This window comes from Hibiscus syriacus, unplaced genomic scaffold (genome assembly GCF_006381635.1).
Source record: "Hibiscus syriacus cultivar Baekdansim isolate YM2019G1 unplaced genomic scaffold, ASM638163v2 tig00112305_pilon, whole genome shotgun sequence".
Classification (NCBI taxonomy): Eukaryota; Viridiplantae; Streptophyta; class Magnoliopsida; order Malvales; family Malvaceae; genus Hibiscus; species Hibiscus syriacus.
This window is the reverse complement of record NW_024063299.1, coordinates 1,113,725-1,136,706: the sequence shown is the minus strand read 5'-3', so window position 1 is coordinate 1,136,706 and position 22,982 is coordinate 1,113,725. Positions and strand designations below refer to the sequence as shown.

At 36.4% G+C, this 22,982-nt stretch overlaps 2 pseudogenes; both read right to left on the bottom strand.

Moving 5' to 3' along the window:
• Nucleotides 1-677: 677 nt before the first annotated feature.
• LOC120177715 lies at nt 678-3,596 on the bottom strand (annotated as a pseudogene).
• A 1,158-nt stretch (nt 3,597-4,754) lies between these two features.
• Nucleotides 4,755-9,241, bottom strand: LOC120177698 (annotated as a pseudogene).
• Between the last annotated feature and the right edge of the window lie 13,741 nt (nt 9,242-22,982).

Here is a 22,982-nt window from a genome sequence, read left to right as displayed (position 1 = left end):
AACAAACTCGTTTACCTGGTTCTCATTTTCATTTTTTAACATTTTAAATATTGGTGATTGTAAGAACAAAATCGAACATATGATCAAAGTTGAAATTTAAATTGTTAATTTTAGGGAGTTTAAGTACTAGTGGCGTAATTTTATCATTTTTTAGCTTGCAAATGAAAGGGTAAAACTAAAAATTGAACATATAAATGAACAATAAGCAAACACTAAAAAAATGCTAAATGAATACTAAACGAACATGTTCGTGAATGCTAAATAAACATGTTTGTGAATATATAAACAAACAAGTTCGTGAATATTAAACGAACATGTTCGTGAACATTAAACGAATATGTTCGTGAACATTAAAAGAATATGTTCGTGAACAATAAATAAACAAACACGAACACGAACACGAACACCTTCAAAAATAAATAAATGAACAAGATATTAAAAATTTAAATAAACACAAACACCTTAAAAAAATAAACAAACTAACACGAACATAACCTTGTTCGTTTAAGCTAAGTTCAAATAATAGTACAGCTAGTTGTGAGCAGCATTGTTCTTCACCTCTCATACTTTAAGAGTTCATTGATTACACAGTCTATTACTTATGACACATTTTTTGTGCCTACGTTTTACTATAAATTACTTCACTCTCTTTCTTTTATTCCCTCTTTTCTCCTTTCCATACACATGACAGATAAAAGCTTAATCTACCGACTCGACACACAGCAAGATCAGCCCGTGGCAGCTACTCGGTAATTAGCATCTGAATTTCGTTCGTTGGCATCGGAAGCTGAAATAAAAAACATGGGATGAAAATGAACCACACGACAAATCTCAATATTCCGGAAAGTGAAACTCAATATATTGGAGTAAAAAAGAAATGTAGTAATGCATTTATCGGCAATAAGCTGAGTAGTTTACAAATGATATTTTCTCATGGCCTGAACTGCCCATGACCACAATAAATAGTTGAGAAAAAGACAATTAGAGGCACGATTATGATGACATGCTAGATATCGTGAGTTATTAAACGAAGTTACCACCTTCATCGAAGTGTGAACAAGCAGAAAAGAGACCAAATTACAGAATAGAGAAGCAATTGAATCTAGATCAAGGCATGCAGATATACACACAAGATAGCACGCAGCATGACTTTATTGGTGGGTAATCAGAATCAAATATATGTAGATCAATCTTTGTAGCCTACTTAGATTGTGTGTTAAGTTGGTTTGAAGAAATTTACAGCCATTTTTAGCACTTTGTTCATGTCCATTCTGATCTTGCTCCTGCACTACTATTTCCAAGTTAAGAACAAAACAAACACATGCCATGTCAACATTTTTACATATGCTGAAAAATCTTTAACCATTTGTCCATGATTCAAGGGGCATAATCATGTCAAATATCTATTCATGACACGGATAAAAATTCAGGAGCAAAAGAAGTTTCAAGACATCAGACTGGCAACCAAATGGCTTTATGGATGTGGACGGTGAAACATATTGTATGGATACAAGGAAAAGAAATAATAGGATGAAGATTTTAACTATGATGTCCATTATAATACAACCCTTGGAAAAAAATGGCATCTTAAATTCAGGTAAAACATATCCTTGTATCTTCAGGAAGCTAAATAAAAAAGGAATTTTGAATCTTAAATTAGATAGTCAATGACCAGGCACATTTAAGTATTTAGCCTATGCACCATGGAGCAACAAAAGTTGGACGCCAGGATGATATATGGAGGCAAATATAAATAGTAATAAAAATGGATCAAGGTCTAATTGTTAAGCCAAAATTTAAAAGCTGGAGGTTAGGGTTTAATTTGCTTAAATTTGAAATTGACAGGGATCTAAAACGGAAACAATGAGGACATTGCATATTTTGTCTAATATCAAAATCGATAAGGACCTAATAAGTAATTAAACCCAAAGGTTTAGGGGGCCATGCCTTAATGTGCATAGTTTCAAAATCTTTAGGGACCTAAGATTAGTTGAATCTAATTTTTTTGGGGGAAGCCATGGCCCCTCCCTCAGTAAACAGGTCTTCATCGCTGCTGCCGATATACAATAAAATTTGAGGGAAGCCTCCAAGGACTAAAACACTTTAAAATTCACCTCCTTTTAGAGTGTCATGTACACATTTTCATACTGACCGGAAACTCTCGAGGTTGGTTGTCAAGTATTGATGCATACCATAGAATATAGTATAAAGCATAAAAGAAACCAACTCACTCAACAACGTTACTTTTATTCTTTGCCTACCTCATGTTCCCCCCCTACTCTCGTCAAGTAGTAGAGATAGAAAAACTAAAGTTCCCAACAATTTGATTGCTCACCAGGAATAAATGCTTGTAAAATTGTTCTGTACTAAACTGTGTCATTTGAAAGTTGTTTGATGAAACAATATAGCATTAGCAATGGCGAGAAGGGGTTAAAAAGGACAATGTGATGATTAGAAATAATGTCCCACTCCCCATTCAACATATGAATCACCTCTATGTTGCAACGCTATTCATTTATGTTGTAATATCCAGTGTCCAACATCATGTCCGACACAGGAATATATGAATATGACCTTCAAGGTCGTCAAAGTACCTTGAAAACTTAAAAAATTCACCACACCCTCTCCGAAACCAACATTACATAGAATCAGCCTACAGCTGATCTTACAGAATTTCGGGGACCGGCTTGTTTTTTTTTGGGTAAATGCATTTTGTTCTTTTGATTTTCCATGTTTACTTTTACTCTAAATATGATATTCGAAGCGATATAAATGCAAATTATAACGTTGCCGTTATTTTCCAAGTTTTCAGAAAAGCTGAGAATCAACAAATATAAAGGATGCCAACACCTCTGCTACACGATCAACTAACTCCAATAAGAAAGGAAATGAATTTAAAGTAAGTCTTGAAGTTCAGTTGAAACACGCCATACTTTGAATCCAGATACACAACGTTACAGGCAGTAAAACAGATTCAAAAATTAGAGGAAAGGGAAACGGGAGTACCTGAAGAACTGATTTCCAAGAATATTCACAAGAGCCCGCAACCCCATCGCGGCAAGAATGGACGGTCTTGAATTGGTCAACGTCGAGCTTCTTGTTGATGAATCCAACTTGGAAATAGATGGAATCAGAGGGTGGCAAATCGACCTTGATTTCATCGACATCGAGCCACAGGAAGAACCGCTTCACCTGAATGCCTTTCAAATCAGTAATGGAGCCATAACCCAATTTTCCAGCGATGGTTTTCTCGTAGTAGACCAAGTACTCGAATTGAATATAGCAAGGACTGTCCAGCATGACAATGAACCTCCGTCGTCGTGAAGGACGTAGTCGGTGACTGTGCTCGGTAGAAGCCCACTGGGGAGACCGTATTGGGAAGGATCTCCCAAACTGTGGGTGGAGCAGGCTGAGGCTCAAGGCCCCATATAGATCTGGGGATTGAAAAGAGGACGATGAGATAGATTAGAGCTAAACCCAGATGGGAATTCAAGTTGGTAGCGGCCATGGACAGAAGTTGGACGAAGATGAAAAGCAATAGAAATGTCAGTGAAGACTTTGATTTTGGTCTTTAAATACTCTTTATTTGGATACATTTGTTAAGGCAGTTTTATTTTAGGATAAAATACACAAATGGTCCATTGACTATAGGATAATGCTTTTTCGAGTCTCTTGAATATTAAAAGTTACAAAATGATCTCTTAATTATAGGATATTATTTTGTTGAGTCATCCGACTATTAAAAATTATAAAATGATCACCCGACTATTAATATATTCCAAAATCATCATTTTTGTTAAAATATGATTGTTTTCTGAACTATACATTAACTTATTGACTAAGATATAATAAAATCACATTTTAATAATGTCTACTGATTTTGCAGTTGCTTTCAAGCACTGGCTATACGATATGATCTTTCAAGCACTGGTTTAGCAACATAATGTAAACGGAGAGTCGATCCATAAAATACAGCTCAAACAGTTATGAGATCATATTTTATCATATCTCAACCAACATGTTAATGTCCAGCTCAGACGACTACCAATTTTTCAATGGAAAAAGACAATTTGGAACATATGAATAGTCGGGTAACAATTTTGTAACGTTTAATAGTCGAAGGACTCAACAAAATAACATCATATAATCAAGGGACCATTTTATAATTTTTAATAATAAAATTACTTAATAAAGTAATACTGGGAACCATTTGTATTTTATTTTATTATTTAAGGCGTTGGCTATACAGAAATCAACGTGTTTTTCTATTTAACGTGGTTTAACTTGCTTGAATATATATAAATAGAGGGGCTAAAAAATTATCAAGTTCATGAAATATAGTAAAAAATGTTAAAATAATAGAGAATTTTTTAATATATATATAATATATATATATATATATATATATATATATATATAGACAGAATCATGTTACATAATGTAAAACTATTTTAGTTTTATACAGATTTATGACTGTTGGATTAATGAAAATAGATGACTAAAATTAACAGTAGGAAAGGAAAATATATTCACTGGAAAAAAGAGAGTAAATCTTTATCATTTATTTTACTCATTCAACTCTGTGTAAAACAAAGAGTTTATATTAGATAAATGGATCCTAACCCTTTGTGTGTGTGAAAGGTAAACAAATGTAAACAACAAACAATCTTGTTTCATTATAAAATAGAACATTACAAGAAGCACTAATTGTCCGATGGCTACTTACTCTATCATGCCCACAATTAGTGAACTATACGTGCCAATAAAATCCAATCCCACACCTAAAGAAGCATCGACACCCTAGGCTAGGCAACTCAAATGGAACGTCAGTCTCATTAACCTTCGATTTCAGTTTGTCGAAATGCAGAAAACTATGCAAGAGACTGGTTTTCATTCTATGCTTATGTTGTTATGACTCTTCATTTCTTGAAGTACCCATGTTCGACACCGGTTCCGGATGCATATTAGGAAATTGGTAATAGCGATGAGATTATATCAATTCAGGGACCTTCTAAATATATGGAAAAACTTTGAAAATTTTAAACATACTTACGCAGGATACATACTTGTATCCGACACTCACATCCAAGTTTGAATAATTTAGTTTTAGTTAGTAGCACGCGATGGGTCCTTGACTCCAAAGGCATCAGCTATGCTGAAGGTCAGATTGCTCCTCAACGATCTGCTTCTTCCGACCCCCACATCCCCCGTTCTCATCATTGCAGCAAATTCCCCATAGTCTATTCGCCCATCCTGCAATTTTATGTATATGAACATGGTTATGAATCCGGCTAAAATGTACTGAATAAAAAATCAAAGTTGTAATACTGAAATGTACTGAATCGTATAAGGACAAATAATCAATATTGTAATACTAAATGTAATCATACAAGTAATAATTCATATTCCCAACATAAATATACTCATATGCATTCATCTCAGTGATAACATTGATACGACCATGATGATGATGATACGTAAAAACTATGAATATATAACTTTTTACAATGGAAAATATGAATAACTTCAAATTTAAATGTCCAATTGACCTTGTACTTACATTGTCTTGGTCAATTTCTTTGATCATCTCATCCAAATGGTCACCACCTAGACCAAACTCTTTGCAAGCATTTTGAAGTTCATCAATGGTGATGTAACCACTGCCATCTTTATCAAAAAAGGAAAAAGCAGCAACTAAGTTCTCCTCTCTCTCGATCTTATTTATGTGCAGTGTAGCAGCAAGGAATTCACCATAGTCAATTGTTCCACTGTTATCGATATCAGCCTGCCAAAATTTCAAATGCTGTAATTGTGAGACTTGATCATGTTGTAACACTAGAGAGAACCACACTTAGATTATAGCAAAAACATTAAATTTTCAATAACTCAGAAGGGTATATTTACGGCTTCCATTAAAGACTTGATTTCTGATTCCGTAAGTTCAGAGCCCACTTTCTTTAAACCATCTTTGAGTTCCTGATATGTAATTGTCCCACTGTTATCTGTATCAATCATTTTGAACAACTCTTTCAAGCCACCAATTTCTTCCTCAGATAATCTTTCTGCTATGACCTGCAAAAGCATTTATTTCCCATCATAATATGTTTCAAAAATACATAAACATCAATAAGCCATAGTTCCAAACAACCAAGACAAAAAGTTGACTCTCGTAACAGCCGCTTTTTTCATGCATTCCTATTTTGTCAAACAAAACAAAGATAACAAGTGGATTGCGTTCATTGTACATATATGAAGGGATAAACTTTGAGCAATAAACTTTTTCTACAACCATGATTTATAGCATAACAAACTAACTGAAAAGGAAAATAAAAAATTTACAGTTTTGCATTTTTCCATCACAAGTAGCGATCTCTGCCTCTTATAGTTCTCATGAAGCTATTTGATGGTGAATTTACTTCTTGGGTGAAATGATGGTTTGACGTAGTATTTTATCACAACTCACAAGCCCGGATAAAGTTAACAGGCATAGAAGTTTAAGAGATTAGGATCCTGACTTCTATTGCTAACAACTACAGCTAAAACAAGTTAAATTCCAGACCCACCCCGGAATTTTGTGTAAAACAAGCTAGGGACAAAAAAAACGATAATCCAATGCAGACAGCCAAAATCTCAAAAGTAAAAGTTCAGAGAATGGGAAAGCTTGTATATCAATAAAATTTAATAATGCCTCCCAATGAAGAATAAAATAAACAATAGCTGGTTATCATAGCAAATTTAAATACCAACGTATTTCTAGAAGAATACATTTGATCACAGTGCCATACCATGTTAAGAAAAACTGCAAAATATATCTGCCATGATTGAGTGTAAAATGAAGCTGAATCTTAGTATACCAGACAAACTTCCATTCCATTTCTCTACTTATTATGGAGAACTCCACACTTCAGACATATAGACATTTCATAAGACCACACCAATAATTTACAGTGTAATAGCAAAAATAACACTAATATGCTAAGAACAGCTGCATCTTATTGCTCAATTTTGGCAGACTCACAAATCATAATTTTATGTCAGATATTATATTCATCCTGTAAACATTCAGTCAAAGCTTTTGATGATTTTTATTCTCGTGTTGCCCAATACAAGATAAAATCCTTCAGCAAGAAGATAATAAATCCGGTATTAAAGATAACTAGATATAAGTTAGCTATTAGATTCTAAAATTTTTCTATAACAAGAGATCATTAGTAAGATGGAGACAGGAAAGTCACATACACGCAGAGCCATCTTTTTAAGTTTGTCATTGCTGACTTCTTCAAACGTGACAATACAGCAGAATCCAGAGGTTTGTCTGGGGCAACTCTATCATCAACATCCATGGGTGACTGATGCATAAATCAATCCACAATTGTGACTTACACACATACGATAAAAAGAGGGGCACTGTCTTCATCTGCTATAGAAAGAAATAATAGCATACATAGTATTCAAATAACTTACACAGGACCTCATGGGCAGAAATTCTTTCTGTGGGTCCCTTTCAAGCATCTTCATTAACAGATCTTTTGCACTGTCAGAGATACTAGGCCAAGGCTCAGATACAAGATCACTTTTCCATGTAAAATCTGTCTGAAGATTCCCGAATCAGTTTCTGCAAGAGAAGAGGAAAGGTAAGTACACCTTAGGAGAACAAAAGCATGGCACCAACTGTTACAGGGAGTATGATGTTAAATAAAAACCTGCCCAAATGGGGGAACCCCACTCAATAAGATGTATAGGATAACACCAGCACTCCATATATCACTCTGGTCCATAATGCTTCAACAAAACCTCCGGAGCAACATAAAAGGGACTCCCAACAACATCATTAAAACATTGTCCTGGAATGAAAATGGATTAAAAAAAAAGTTAGCCCCATTAACCATGAAAGAAAACACCACAGAAATTTTAAGGGAAAGAACTAGTGCACCGAAATTCCAAGATGAGCCTACAAGTAGAGCTCAGTAATAAAGCACAACCTGATAAATTAATTGTGCTAATCTTGACATGAGCACAGAGTTTTCCAAGCAATTGGTGATTACTGAACACTTAATTAATGTTGGAGAAGATTTACACATTATATATCCAATTGAATCAGATAATAAGAGCATTAATTATGGGGGAAAAAACCGAAATCATAAAACAATTGTAAAAAATTGGACTGGGTAACTAAACATTGTTCCAGTCAAACAAACCAGAACCAACGTTCCACACAATTTCCCTTTTTAAAAATAATGTTATTTTGAAAATTACATACCAACATCAAAACCCAAGGAAAATTGATCCTAATAATAAACAGTGCCTCAAGAACATGCAATAAATTATCACGGTGGAAAATAATTATCCCAAGAACTTCAAAGAATCAATTCATTTTTCTAGAAAATAATAACATAACAAATCAAAGAAAAACCCCAATCATGGAAGCAGCCAATGGCAGATATCAACATCCAATCAGAAAAAGAAATATCAAAACTCCATTTCTCGATTCATATAGAACTACATTATCAATTCAACCCAACAAAATGCCTTAATTCAATAGAATCAATATTAACATATATAAGCAAAATAACAAGAACACTCAGGAAGCAACCGGTTTATAGAAGGACAAGCCAAAATCTGTAGCCTTGAGAACGGCATCATCGGCAGGAGAATCAAACAAGAAATTCTCAGGCTTGAGATCTCTATGCATAACCCCAAGAGAATGACAAGCCTCGACGACACCAACAATAGTTTTGAGAAGCTTAGCAGCCTCCCTTTCACTGTAATGACCTTTGGCCACTATCCTATCGAAAAGCTCCCCACCCGCACAAAGCTCCATGACCAAATGAACGAAGACGGCATCTTCATAAGTTCCCTTGATCTGCACCACGGATGGGTTCTCGGACAGATGATGCTGATCTGGATCTTTCCAGACGTCATCGTAATCTTCACGGCAGACGAGCTTGCGCTGGGGATTGATTGCAGCGTAGCGGACACCAGTGATCTTGTGGGTACATAGATAGGTGGTGCCAAATTGGCCTTGGCCAAGCTTCTTGCCCAAGAAATAGTGGTCCCTTATTCGATGGGTTTGGTAGGGTAAAACCGTACCCGATGGCTTCCTGGGTCTTGATGATGATGCGGTTTTCTTATTCATTGCCATGAAATATCTGAGATGGGATCTCTTCGCTTTCACCTTCTTCGTTCTCAACGTATTCTTGCAATTCCAACTGAATTTACAATCAAGCGGAAACCATGCTCGTATTGCATATTGCGATTGAAAATAGAAAATAGAAAATAGAAAAACGGTCCTTTTAAATAATTGTTTTGAAAAAAAAGATTTCTTTTCGAGTATTTTTTTTTAATAAGATAAAAGAAAAAAAATCATCACATCACATGTAAAATAGATTTACGAAAATTATTATATAAATTAAATCATGTCATTTGTACTTTGAAGAAGTTTACAATGTTAATAATTTCATTTTGAATATATAAAATGTATTTTTCTTTATAAAAATACAAGAATTGTTACAAAAGTCAAAGGACGTCTAATATTGTACTTTTGGAAAATTTTTTTTAATAATTGTAATATTCCAAATTTCGGACTCGTGACGGAAAAATAAATTTGAAAATTTAGGGATTAAAGTAAATTATAAAAGTTTAAGGATTAAAAATATAAATTTTTAAAAGTTATATTTTGGGATTGTAATTGAGTAGTTCAGCCGAAGAATAAATTTTATTAGGATTTAGAATTTTGATTTAAAGTTTGTATAAAAGTTTATTAAGATATAAGATCGATAAAAATTTATATACCGGATCGATTAAGAAGTGCAAAAAAATTGAAGGAAGGTAGTTTGGGGCTAGAAATATTATATTGATATTTTTAAATAGTGTAATTTGATGTGAATTAGTGGAATTTGGAGGAATTTCTATGTTAAAGTGAAATAGTGAAATTTAGTGACTAAATTAAATTTTTGAAAATTAGAAGGGAGAAAATGGAAATTGAAATATGATATTTTATATTTATTTAAAGATATTAAAATGGAGATAAAAGGATGATATGTGGTAAAAATTAGGATTCATTAAGGGTAATTTTGACTTTTGGGCTAAAATGCATTTAATTCATTTTAAATTGGGATTTAAGGAGATACTTTGTAAGAAATTTCAAGAATTCTCACCTCATCTTCTTCAACCTACTGAGACTCCATAGCCAAGGTGAGCAAGGTTTTCTTTTTCATTTTTGATCAATTTTAGTGAGAATTGGAAAGTGTGAAATAAGAAAAATGTTCTACACTTATTCTCTACAAATTGGTATAGGTATTTCATTGTTTCATGCTTAAATGGTGAAATGGGTATTTATGGCGATTGAAGAGAAGTTGAATTTGATTGAGATAAGACTGTAATCTAACTTTAAGAGTGTTTTGGAAGTATAACAAGTATGAAAATTAATTGAAACTGATTAGAGGGCTTATTGAAAGTTTTGGCTATAATGGGATATTACAGAGAGATGTTAAAAATTTGTTAGTTTGATATGTGATTGGTCTAGAATGATCTTAGATGCTTGGAATTGTGTTTTGGATCAAATTGGAACTTTGTAAGGTTTTAAGGACTATTTTGCACGATTTGAAAAATGAAGGATTAATACACAATTGTTGAAAAAATAGAGTACCATGCTGGAATTTATGATTTGATTAATGACATGTTACATTTATTGGTATCAAAGTTATATGTTTAGTCGATTCTCGGCCTAAACCGAAGTCGTTAATTGTTGAAAGTTAGTACATGCCACTAGAATATCCAAAATAACTGATATGTGTTATATGTGGGATGTCACTCCTTACTAAGCTAAGTATTTTGTGTAAATAATGTCTGAATGCGAAACGTCTAGGAGATCGACTGAACAACAAAAGGTTCCAAAAGGGACCGCTAGTAATGAAGTGAACGCTGAAACCTTTATTCAGTCGGAATAGAGGAGAGTGCCTGCACCTCAGGGAATACCTACACCGGATCAAGGAATATTTCTTCAGGCTTTAAGCTATCTATTCTTCAGGCTTTAGAAGCTATCCTGTAACGATATCAGCCTTCTCCTCCCCCTCCACCACTTACTCCCAGCTCATTGATGTCTGTTGCAAAAGAATTAAAGAGTCTGAGAGCCCTGAATTTAAGGGAGAAACTAATAAAGGTTTGGTGACAGTGGATCTTTGGTTGCATGTAAAAGTAATGCTGGACGGATAAGCTGCTCTAGCCAAGAGATTAATGGAGTGGTGTCTCTACTTCGAGGTCCAGCTCGGATGTGGTGGACAAACGCCATGATACATATCCTTTTAGAGAGGGTGACTTGGCAATTTTTCTTTGAGGAATTTAAGAACAAGTATATCGACAACCATTTCATCATAGAACTGAAGCAGTAATTCCTGAATTTGAAGCAACAAAATCGTACTGTTTATGAGTTCAAGTGCGAATTCAGAAGCTGAGTAGGTTTGCCTCAGAATTAGTTCTGACTGAGAAAGATCGATGGGAATGGTTCATAGAGGGTTGCGCCCAATACTGAAAGAGTTCATGTTGGCGTTAGAGATGCCTACTTTTCATGAGATCGTGAACCGAGCTAAAGCCCTGGAGAGAGCACAATGAGAATTTGCAATGCAGAAATTTCTGTCACTAAAAGACTCTGATCGTTTCCAACTGCAATCCAATCCAAGAGCGAGGTTCCAGTGACAAATATCAGAGTATATCCAAGAGTACTGCTTCCAACTAAGAGATCCAATGATGGAAAAGGCCACCATCACAGTTAGCTGCTTCAGGTGCGAGAAAACCAGTTCAGAGGGAACTTAGGTTATGTGAGGTCTTTGGTAAATCTCATTCAAGAGTATGCCGACGATTTCTGGGGTGTGTTTTAGATGTGGTGAGAATGGTCATTTTGTGAGATATTACCGTGTGATGTCTAGGGGACCAACCCAGACTGAGCGATCTGCTACAGTTTCAGAGAGAGGCAGAGGCAAGGCCAGAGATAGGGGAACCTCTGAATATACTACACAGTCAAAAATGCAACATGCAATTAGAGTTTATAATATCAAGACTACCGAGGACTGAGATGACGGTTCTACACATTCATATATTAGTACAAAGCTGATTAGAGAATTTAGAGATTCTGTTGGAACCTACTTCTAGTGATATAGTGGCAACAAATCCTTTGGGTCAGAGTGCGTGAGTTACTCGATTTTGTAGAAACTGCCCAATAAAGATTTAAGAAATTAAATTTTCGGGAAACCTATTGAAACTGCCTTTCGAGGAGTTTGAAATTATTTTGGGCATGCATTGGTTATCCTTTTATAATGTCATAGTACATTGTCATTTAAAACGACTAACACTTAAATATTTGGAAGGTACAGAGGTGATAATAGTCGGAGAGAGAGTAAATCATTTTTTAATGTGATATCAACCATTTCTGCTAAGAAATTATTGCTACAAGGGTGTCAGGCGTTCTTAGCTAACATGCTGGACACTCGAACTTTTGAAGTTAGACTGGAAGAAATTCCCATTGTTGGAGAGTACCCAAATATCTTCCCAGATTAACTACCATGATAACATCCTGATAGAGAGGTGAGTTTAGAATTGAAGTACCCCAGGTTGTGCCTATTTTGATGGATCCATACCGTATGGCTCCAATATAACTCAGAGAGTTGAAGGCTCAATTACAAGAATTGCTCAATCGGGGATTCATCAAGACGAGTCATGTTGTGTGTTGTGAGTACTATAAATTATACGCAAATAATGTGCAAGTATACACAATCGCTCAAGTAATAAAGTGATGAGTGAGTATCGCCTCCACAGGGATTGGGTGAAATTACAAAGGTCTAACCAAAGCAATGCACTATTCTATCTAAGTATAGTTAGTCTTGATTATACAAATGTCACGACAAATGAAAAGTTTATAAAGGTGGATGCATATGAATGGTCTGATGGTGTAGCAAATGGAAATGCAGTGGTAGGAACAAATGTTAGTGTTGAAAATGTTATAATGTCGAGGCAATGAAAATAGTAAAAACAGTAAATAAATAGCAAATAAAAGATAAGTAGATAATCCTCACACAAGCTTCACTGGAATGAATGGTAGGGATTGATTTAAGGATAAATTTATCTCTCAGCAGATTTAAGCTATCTAATCTTTACTTACTCGACAGGTTTTCCTAAAGTGTTCCTGCTATCTCTAGTCAAAGAAACCTAACAGAATAGGATGCCATGGCATATGCTCTCACTCAATGATGATAACAACCCACACTGTTGATAAAAACACCCTTTTTAGTCGTTGAAATCCTATCCTAGTCTCTCTCGAGTACTAAGGGATTAGGATATAGTATTCCTAGGCCGATTCAAAGCCCTTTGAAAATACTATAGCCCATTGCTTATGGGATCTTATCTGTTTCTCTCGAATACTACAAGTATTTTTAGCTTAGGTTTCTCTCGAACACCTAATCTTCATAAGAAATAAACACTCTTATGCCTCTTACAAGCCTAGATGGTGAAGTATTCATAAGAAAAACAAGCAAATACCCAAGATAAAAAAAAATCTATCATTAAAATAAAGTTTAAACAACCATTAAACCAACCACCACCAAATAAGTTAGTTATGGTGGGTTCGAATATCCAAAGAACAAGCCTTAAAATATTTGTTTTAACAACCCACAAATAATATGAAAATAACAACAAAGGGAAGTGAGAAAGAAGTCTTCGATGAGCGCCATCGGAGGTCTCCTCGACCACCACGAACCACCTGAGCTCGCTAGCTCCTCTCGGACGCCTAGCTCGCCACTCCTTGGAGCTTTATCAATGGAGGAACACCCAAGGAAGAAGAAGGGAAAAGGAAAATAAAAAATGAGATTTTCTACTCTTCCCTATTCGTCTGTGTGTGTCTCTTCTTCTCTCCAATGAGTCATATATAATAAAATATAGGGGTAATGATGAGGTTGTTGGTGCAAAATACCCCTCATACCCTAGAATCATACATATGTGTGAACCTTATCCTCCAGGTGGCAGTGGTCCTCTGGCAGGCGATTACAACAATCATTCACGTGCAGAGCCAACAGTCTTTGTACAACTGTATCTTTTTGTCGTTTTGGAAATACCAAGGCATTTCAATCTGCTTCAGCAACATATGATGCCGCGACATTACTTACGAGGAATCCTTTTGTCTACTATTCCTGCACACCACAAACAATGCACCTTTCTCTCATACAACCCATTAAGAAATAAAACAACAATACCACCACATGCAACTATATGCAACTACATGATCCTAAAATGACTAAAATAGGCTTTTAAATAAATAATAACTTAAGTGAAAACCAAAAAGTAGCCTTTATAGGAAGTTAATACACCCCCAAACTTAAGCTATTACTTGTCCTCAAGTAATGGATAGCAGTTACATAAGCAGAATGTCATGGCAACTTTCAACAATAAGACAGTATGACAAAATTAAATTTCAACCCTCAGAACATTAGGCTTCAACATGCTAGACATATCAAGAAGTCAAGTACTTTTCACTAGGTCAAGATTCTTTGTGGTAGTGTGTGTGCGTGATTTCATCCAATCTATACTTAGCAAATTTAGACAATTTCTACTCAAGTCCCTAGTTTTTGCCAAGGCATTTACTTATTCATTAAGCACATTTTTCCCCATTTTTTCTGAACTTTTTTTAGAGATCTGCTACGAAGGGAGTCAGCCCATCACACATACTCTTCCACACTATAGGTGAAAGGGAGCATACCTTCCGCCCCCGAGCTAGTTAAGTAGAGTCATCCCGTGACTACTTTCATTCACTCATATGCGCGAGGATGCCATTAAAAGAAATTTCAGGCATACCACAACATAGAGGAATGCCCCTCTACAGCTATGCCTAAGCATTTATTCATAATTTCATATATAAGGGTTGTTTTGATTTTTCTTTTAAGCACAATACTATATTTTAATGCCAAAACTAACTAGAGTTCCTTCATAAAAAAATTCTAAATTTTCTAAGTATAGAGAACATACACATCGTGTAATTTTTTCTTTCTCTCATACAACACCATTAAGAAATAAAAACAATACCACCACACATGCAACTATATGCAACTACTGATCCTAAATGACTAAAATGGGCTTTTAAATAAACAATAACTTAAGTGAAAAGACCATAAAAGTAGCCTTTATAGGAAGTTAATACACCCCCAAACTTAAGCTATTAATTATCCTCAAGCAATGGATAGCAGTTACATAAGCAGAATGTCATGGCAACTTTCAACAATAAGACAGTAGGACAAAATTAAATTTCAACCCTCAGAACATTAGGCTTCAACATGCTAGACATATCAAGAAGTCAAGTACTTTTCCCTAGGTCAAGATTCTTTGTGGTAGTGTGTGTGCGTGATTTCATCCAATCTATACTTAGCAAATTTAGACAATTTCTACTCAAGTCCCCTAGTTTTTTCCAAGGCATTTACTTATTCATTAAGCACATTTTTACTACTCCATTTTTCTGAACTTTTTTTAGAGATGCTGCTACGAAGGGAGTCAGCCCATCACACATACTCTTCCACACTATAGGTGAAAGGGAGCATACCTTCCACCCCCGAGCTAGTTAAGTAGAGTCATCTCGTGACTACTTTCATTCACTCATATGTGCGAGGATGCCATTTATTAAAGAAATTTCAAGCAATACCACAACATAGAGGAATGTCCCTCTACAGCTATGCCTAAGCTTTTTCATAATTTCATATAACGGAGTTGTTTGATTTTTCTTTTAAGCACAATATATATTTAATGCCAAAACTAACTAGAGTTCCTTCATAAAAAATTTCTAAATTTTCTAAGTATAGAGAACATACACATCGTGTAATTTTTTTCCACAAAGTATCAAGCCCTAGAGTGAGTTAATCATTCTCAACAGTCATTTACATTCAAATTCTAGCCTAAAAAATTCATCATCATCGGGTATCCTCAAAATATTCTATCTAATTGTCCTACTATTTACTGATGCCATGGCATAATACTACGCTAATGTATCTTGCATATGCTCTACTGAGAACATTACATCCCCTAAACTTAAGGGAAACATTTTCCTCAATGCTTAAAGAGAACTAATTTAACTAAAAACTAAATTCCATGCAATGAAATGCAAACTAAATGAAAATGAATGCAAGTGAGGTACCTCATGATTTGCGTGGTGGTGTGCCTTGAAGCTACTGGCACTCCCTCTGGTGCATTTACGATGTGCTGGGCTGGACTCTGAAGAACTAGAGTAATAATGCGCAATATTCCTGCGTCCAGCCGTGGTTTGGTACGTCGGCCACTATGTGGTGTAGGAGAAGGATTGGGTCCAGGAACGGGACGGGTGTTTCTTCAGAAGGGATAATAGGTGAATTCAGGGTCTCAGACGGTGCGAATCAGGATTTAGTTCATCAACTGGAGGGTCGGCTGCATCTTACTCGGGCTCGGGAGATGCCTTAGCATTGAATGCCAGTAGAATTTCATCTGGAAAGCTAAGGAAATTTTGTTGAGCGTGGGGAAGAATTTCTTGAAACATCGCTTCCACCACAACATCTCTATGCTTCACATAACCAAAGAAATTACGGATGTCACCATGTAAAGCATGCAGGTGAGTCTGAGTCTACATCACAACTTCCTCGAGAGCAAGTAACCTTGCCTCGACATTTGATTGCTTAGTACCTGCAGATTGCTCATGAGCAGGGTTCTTTGACTTTGGATTTTTAATCCCCAATAACAGTGGTAATCTAGCCCTAGTTATGCCCAAAATTCTAGGTAAAATTTCATCAAAGCATTCTCTTCAACCTTTTTCTTATGACACAAAGCAACAATTAAATTAGGGAACACTAAAGCACTTGCTTTTTTACCCAAACACTCATGAACTTGATGAACAATGATTCGACCAACATCAATAGGACGGGATACATGATCGAGTGTAAAACATTAAACGAGAAGTGATACCGTCGTATTGTGAGATATATGTATGAGCTTGTGTTTGAGGAAATGGTTCCATAGCTTGGCATGCGGTTGAAGACGCTCACGATTGACCAAATATCAACTGGTTTGGCAACCATTCCACTCGGTGTTTGTGAAGCGTAAGTCTTCCAAAATCTCATCGTAGGAGGTGCTATCGGTATCATTTTCGAACGTGGCATGTCGGTCTTCCACATCTTGTAAATGAAAATACCTATTAATCGTAGAGGGTGTAAACCGAATCTGTTTACCTCGCACGAAAATGTAGTGTTTGTTTGGCTTGAAGATATTGGTGTAAAACTCCTTAACCAATGAGGCATTAACCGAACCCGGATGCCTTGCAAACTTCTTCCATTTGAGTGGAGTAACAATGTCCATCATCCGGTCTAAAGCCACCGCGACTTCATCGATAAAAATAAAACCCAACTCAAAGAAGAGTTTTCGGTTATCAAACTATTGCAAAGTGGAAGCCTCGATTGCAGTCGGTCTTGTACTCACAATTTTCAGTGGTTGTGAAGTAAGAAAAATGAAAAATGAAGAATATTTGAGAGTGTTAAAAGCTTGAAGGATTTTCAGCTATGGAGAAAAAAGAAAAGAAGATGAATAAATGAGAGAGAAAAAGTAAAAGTTAAAACTGAAGAGAAAAGTTAAAATAAGATAAAAGAAAAAGTTAAAAGAGGGAAAATGGGTGATAGGACGGTTAAATTGAGTGGATGGGGTCAATGCGTGCATAAGGAAGGAAAATATCCTACCAAAGTAATGATGTTGATGGGACAAACTGTTGGAGAAAGAAAAGTGAAAATCAGAAAATTAAATTAAAAAAACAAATCAAGGAATATCTTCCCCATTTAATGCGCTGTCCTTTCCTCCCTTTGGTAACTGCTCCCTACACGGTTTGCAGCACTGTGGTCCATACGAATCAAATAAAAAATTATCTACAAAATAAAATAAAAATAAAATAATAAAAGATGAAATTTAAATTTTTTTATGCACAGACACAAATTCCATGGTGTGGCATCGAATTTGGTTTTCCTCTGGGCACTTTTCAACATCGTGCAGATGCAAAACTGCTTTGTTGTGCGGTGGTGGAACTCCATTATAGGCTTTGAACTCTGGCCATTGACTTTGAAGATCATCCCATCTATATTCTTGATGTCAACTGCTCCATGGGGATTGACATGATGCACCTCAAATGGTCCTGACCATCAAGATTTGAGCTTTCCAGTTATAGAGCAAGACTTGTTGGCCCATATGAAAATGTCATGGCATCAGTTTCTGGTTATGCCACTTCTTGGTTTTCTCCTTGTATATCCGACCATTCTCATATGCTTGTGCTCTAAACTCTTTCATCTCATTGAGTTCCAGTAATCTCTGCTCCCCTGCTAATTGAGCATCAAAATTCAATTGGTTGATGGCCCAGTACGCCTGTTCAAGTTTAACCGGGAGATGACAAGCTTTCCATACACTACCTGAATGGTGACATCTCCAAAGGAGTCTGAACGCTGTTCTATACACCCAATTGCTTCATCCAACTTCGGCGACCAATCCTTAAGCCTTGGGTTCACCACTTTCTCTAAAATCTGCTTGATATCTCGATTGGATATCTCAGCTTGGCCATTCGTCTGCGGATGATATGCCGTGGCAATCTTATGTCAAACTCAATATCTCCTCAATGCCTTGGCAATTAACTTGTTATCAAAGTGGGTCCCTCATCACTAATGATAGCACGAGTACTCCAAACGAGTGAAAATACTTGTGCAAAAACTTGAGTATGTTTTAGAGTCATTCCTTGATGTTACTATTGCTTTCACCCATTTTCATACGTAATCCACATCAAGCAAGATATATAGATTTCCTCCAGAAGATGGGAATGGTCCCATGAAATCGATGCCCCATACATCAAACAACTCTATTTCCATAATATTTTGCAGTGGCATTTCATGTTATCTGAAGATGTTTCCAGTCCGCTAGCATCGATCACAAGCTTTGTAAAATGCTTAAGCATCTCTGAACATATTTTGCTAGTAAAAGCCTGATTGCAGGACCTTAGTAGCAGTCCTTGCTCCACCAAAATGGCCTCCACATGGGGATGAATGACAATGGTACAAAATGTCACGTTTTTCTTCTTCGGGTACACATCGTCTAATGAGCTTATCATCACAATGCTTGAACAAATATGGCTTATCCCAAAAATAATGCCTTACATCATGCTTGAACTTCTTTTTAGCATGACTGTCTAAATCAAAAGACGATATTCCACTAACAAGAAAATTAACAAGGTCAGCGTACCATGGGATTGCCGTGGTATATAAAATTTTCTCAGCAGGAAATTACTCTTGAATATCTACAATGTCCTGGCATTCAGAATTGTTCTCTAGCCTAGATAAGTGATCAACAACTTGATTTTCAGTCCTTTTCTATCTACCAACTCTAAGTTGAATTCTTGCAAAGTAAGATCCCCTAATAAGTCTAGTCTTGGCATCCTTTTTGTTCACTAAGTATTTTATAGCCGAATGATCAGTGTGAACAATAGCTTTAGTACCTATTAGGTAAGGTCTAAATTTATCAAAAGCAAACCACCACGCAAGTAATTCTTTCTCAGTGGTGGTATAGTTCAATTGTGCTTCATTCAAAGTGCGGCTAGAATAATAAATAACATGAAAATTTTACTCCCGTTACCCCAAAATAGCTCCTACGGCATAATCGCTTGCATCACACATCAGCTCAAATGGTGATGTCCAATCAGGAGGAACTACAATGGTGCTGAGATCAATCGTCGTTTTTCAGCTCAGTGAATGCGACAGGCATAACTCATTAAACACAAAGGGTTTTATGTCCAAGAAACTTCTTATACCGTTGACTAAAGTTGGTGGTGGTAACTTTTCAATCACTTCATCTTCTCTTGTCACCTCAATACCCTTGAGAAATTTTATGGCCTAATACAATACCTTCAGTCACCATGAAGTGACATTTTTCCCAATTTAAGACCAACTCAGCCTCCTCGCATCTTTTGAGAACTTTTGCCAAATTGCCGAGGCATCGTTCAAAATCGTCCCCACAAACAGAAAAGTCATCCATAAATATCTCCAGAAAATCCTCAAGCATGTGTGAAAATATTGACTGCATACAGATGAAATGTTTGCCGCGACATTACAGAGTCCAAAACATCCTCCTAAGGAAAGTGCCATAGGGACAAGTAAATGTAGTCTTTCCTGGTCCTCTGATGCGATGGCAATTTGATTGTACCCCGAGTACCCATCCAAAAAGTAATAGACTGCTTTGCCGGCCATCGATCCAACATTTGGTCGATGAAAGGTAGAGGAAAATGGTCCTTCTTTGTAGCTTTGTTGAGTTTTTGATAGTCCATGCATATCCTCTATCCGGTAATAGTGTGAGTGGGTAATAGTTCATTATCCTCATTAGTAACCACCGTCGTGCCTCTTTCTTCGGAACACATTGGACAGGGCTCACCCTTGAGCTATTTGAGATAGGGTAAATCACTCCAGCATCAAGCCATTTCAGATTTTTTTCATCGCCACTTTTTTCATAATAGGGTTATCTTCTTTATGGTTCAATTGAATTGACGTGGCAATCTTCGAGCAGAATCTTGTGCATGCAGATCGTAGATGCCTTTTAAATCGACCATAGTCAAACCAATTGCTTTCTTATGCTGCATCAACACACTTAACAAACTTTTCTCTTGATTAGCAGTAAGGTTAGTGAAAATAATCATCGATAAAGTTTCATCGCTACCTAAGTAAGCATATTTCAGATGCCCTGACAAAGTCTTAAGCTCTAGAGTAGGTGCTTGCAATAATGAAGGCTTAGGAGGAATAAATTCATTAAAATTAAGAGGTTCAAAATTCATATCTGATCTAACTTGTAGTAAGCTAGATTGCTCCTCCAAAATCGGGAAGTTGTTGGACTCCACTAAGCTTTCATCATTCTCCCAATATTCTTTTTCAACCAGCTGAATGAAATTGTTCTAGCAAAGATGTCCAGTTTCTTCTTCAATTACTGAGTTCGATTCAGAAATGCCTTGGCATTCCTCATGGTCATCGACATATTTGAGCGTTCGAAACACATTGGCAGTCACACACTAATCAGCCACTCTCATGGAGAGTTCACCTTTTTCACAGTCTATCAAGATACGACCAGCGGCTAGGAAAGGTCTTCCCAAAATAATAGGTTCCTTGGCATCAACTTCATAGTCCAGAATAAAATAGTCAACTGGAAACACAAACTTATCCACCCTTACTATGACATCCTCGACTCTCCCTTCAGGTTTAATATGGGATCTCTCGACAAGTTGTAAAATAACTGAGGCGCGTCTTGCATCTCCTATGCCAAGCTTTAAGAATATAGATTTCGACATTAAATTGACACTTGAACCAAGATCACACAGTGCCTTTCCAACAAAATTTGCTCCTATCGAACAAGGAATAATGAAGCTGCCCTGATCATTTCACTTTGGTGGCAACTTACTTATTGAAGAACAAAATTCTGCTGTTGTGGAAACAGTCTCTACTTTCCTCTTCTTGGTACAGATTTCCTTTAGAAATTTGGCATACATCGGCATCTGTTCAATAGCTTCCAAGAGAGGTACATTGATAAAGAGCTGATCAAGAATGTCCATGAACTGAACTTCATCATTATGCTTCTTCAATTTTTGTGGGAAGGGTGGTGGAGGTTTATCTTCCTTAATGGTAGGAATAGAATTTGCTTTTGCCTTGGCATCAGAATCTGGTGCCTTAGCCATGCCCTTTAGTGACTTCGGTGTCACTTGGCAAACTTCCTTGCTGACGCTCTTGCAATGCTGTAGCAATCTGACCAACTTGACCTTCCAATGCTCTTAGAGATGAGCTATGGATTTGAAGTAAGGCGCCTTGACTTTGAAGTAAAGCTCCTTGATTCTTAATTAAAGTAGAATGGTCGTGCAATATTGTCTTCGTAGTAGATATGAACTCTTGAATTGTAGCTTCCAATGAACTTATGCTCGCTGAAGTTGAAGCTCTTTTGTTGGTATTATGCCATGGCATAACATTTTGGTAACTTTGAGGCTCATTGTGATTCTGCTACCGAGTGGGTTGATTAACATTGTGGGCTCCTTAATTTCCCCATGAGAAATATGGATGTTGATGCCATCCAACATTATAACTGTTAGAGTAAGGATTGTTGTTGCCTTGATTGAAATTACCTACAAGGTTGATAAACTCATGGTTAGTCGAGCATTCGCTCTCGTGATGGTTGCCTTGGCATAACAGACATGCCAAGCTAGTTGCTTTCACTTCCTTCACCTTAGTGGAACATTGTAAATTTTTCATCATGTTAGGGATAGCTTAGAGTTGAGTAGACACCGAATCCTTGGTATCTAACTCAAATGCTCCAGGTGCTCTCCTCCCACTCCCAAGCCTTGAGGAAGGAAACTGATAATCATTGTAAGCAATTCTATCCAAGATAGCAAACGCCTCCGTAGGTGATTTATCCAGTAATGTCCCATTTACCGAGGTATCCAGCATCATCCTCGTGGGTGCATTAACTCCATTATGGAACATAACTACTTGAGTCCAATCGTGAAAACCATGATTTGAACATTTTCGAAGTAAACTCTTATAACGGTCCCAACACTCATATATGGATTCATCGTCGCCCTGGCAAAAAGATGTTATTTCATTCCTTAGCTGAGTATTCATGTTTGGTGGGTTATACCTCAATAAGAATCTCTTATAAAGATTAGCCCATGATTCCATAGAACCGGACGGTACACCACTCAACCAAGCCCTCGCTCGGTCACGCAATGAATACGGAAATGACTTTAATTTTAGAAAATCCTCATGCACTCCTTCTTGGCGGAAAGAATCACAAACTTCCAGAAAATTACGAATATGCTGCCTGACATCTTCAATTGGCATACCCCCAAACTGCCCAATAGAATTCAACATGTTGAACATGATCGATTTAAGCTTGAAATGTGCAGCTTGAATTTAGGGTGCCATAATTCCAGGATT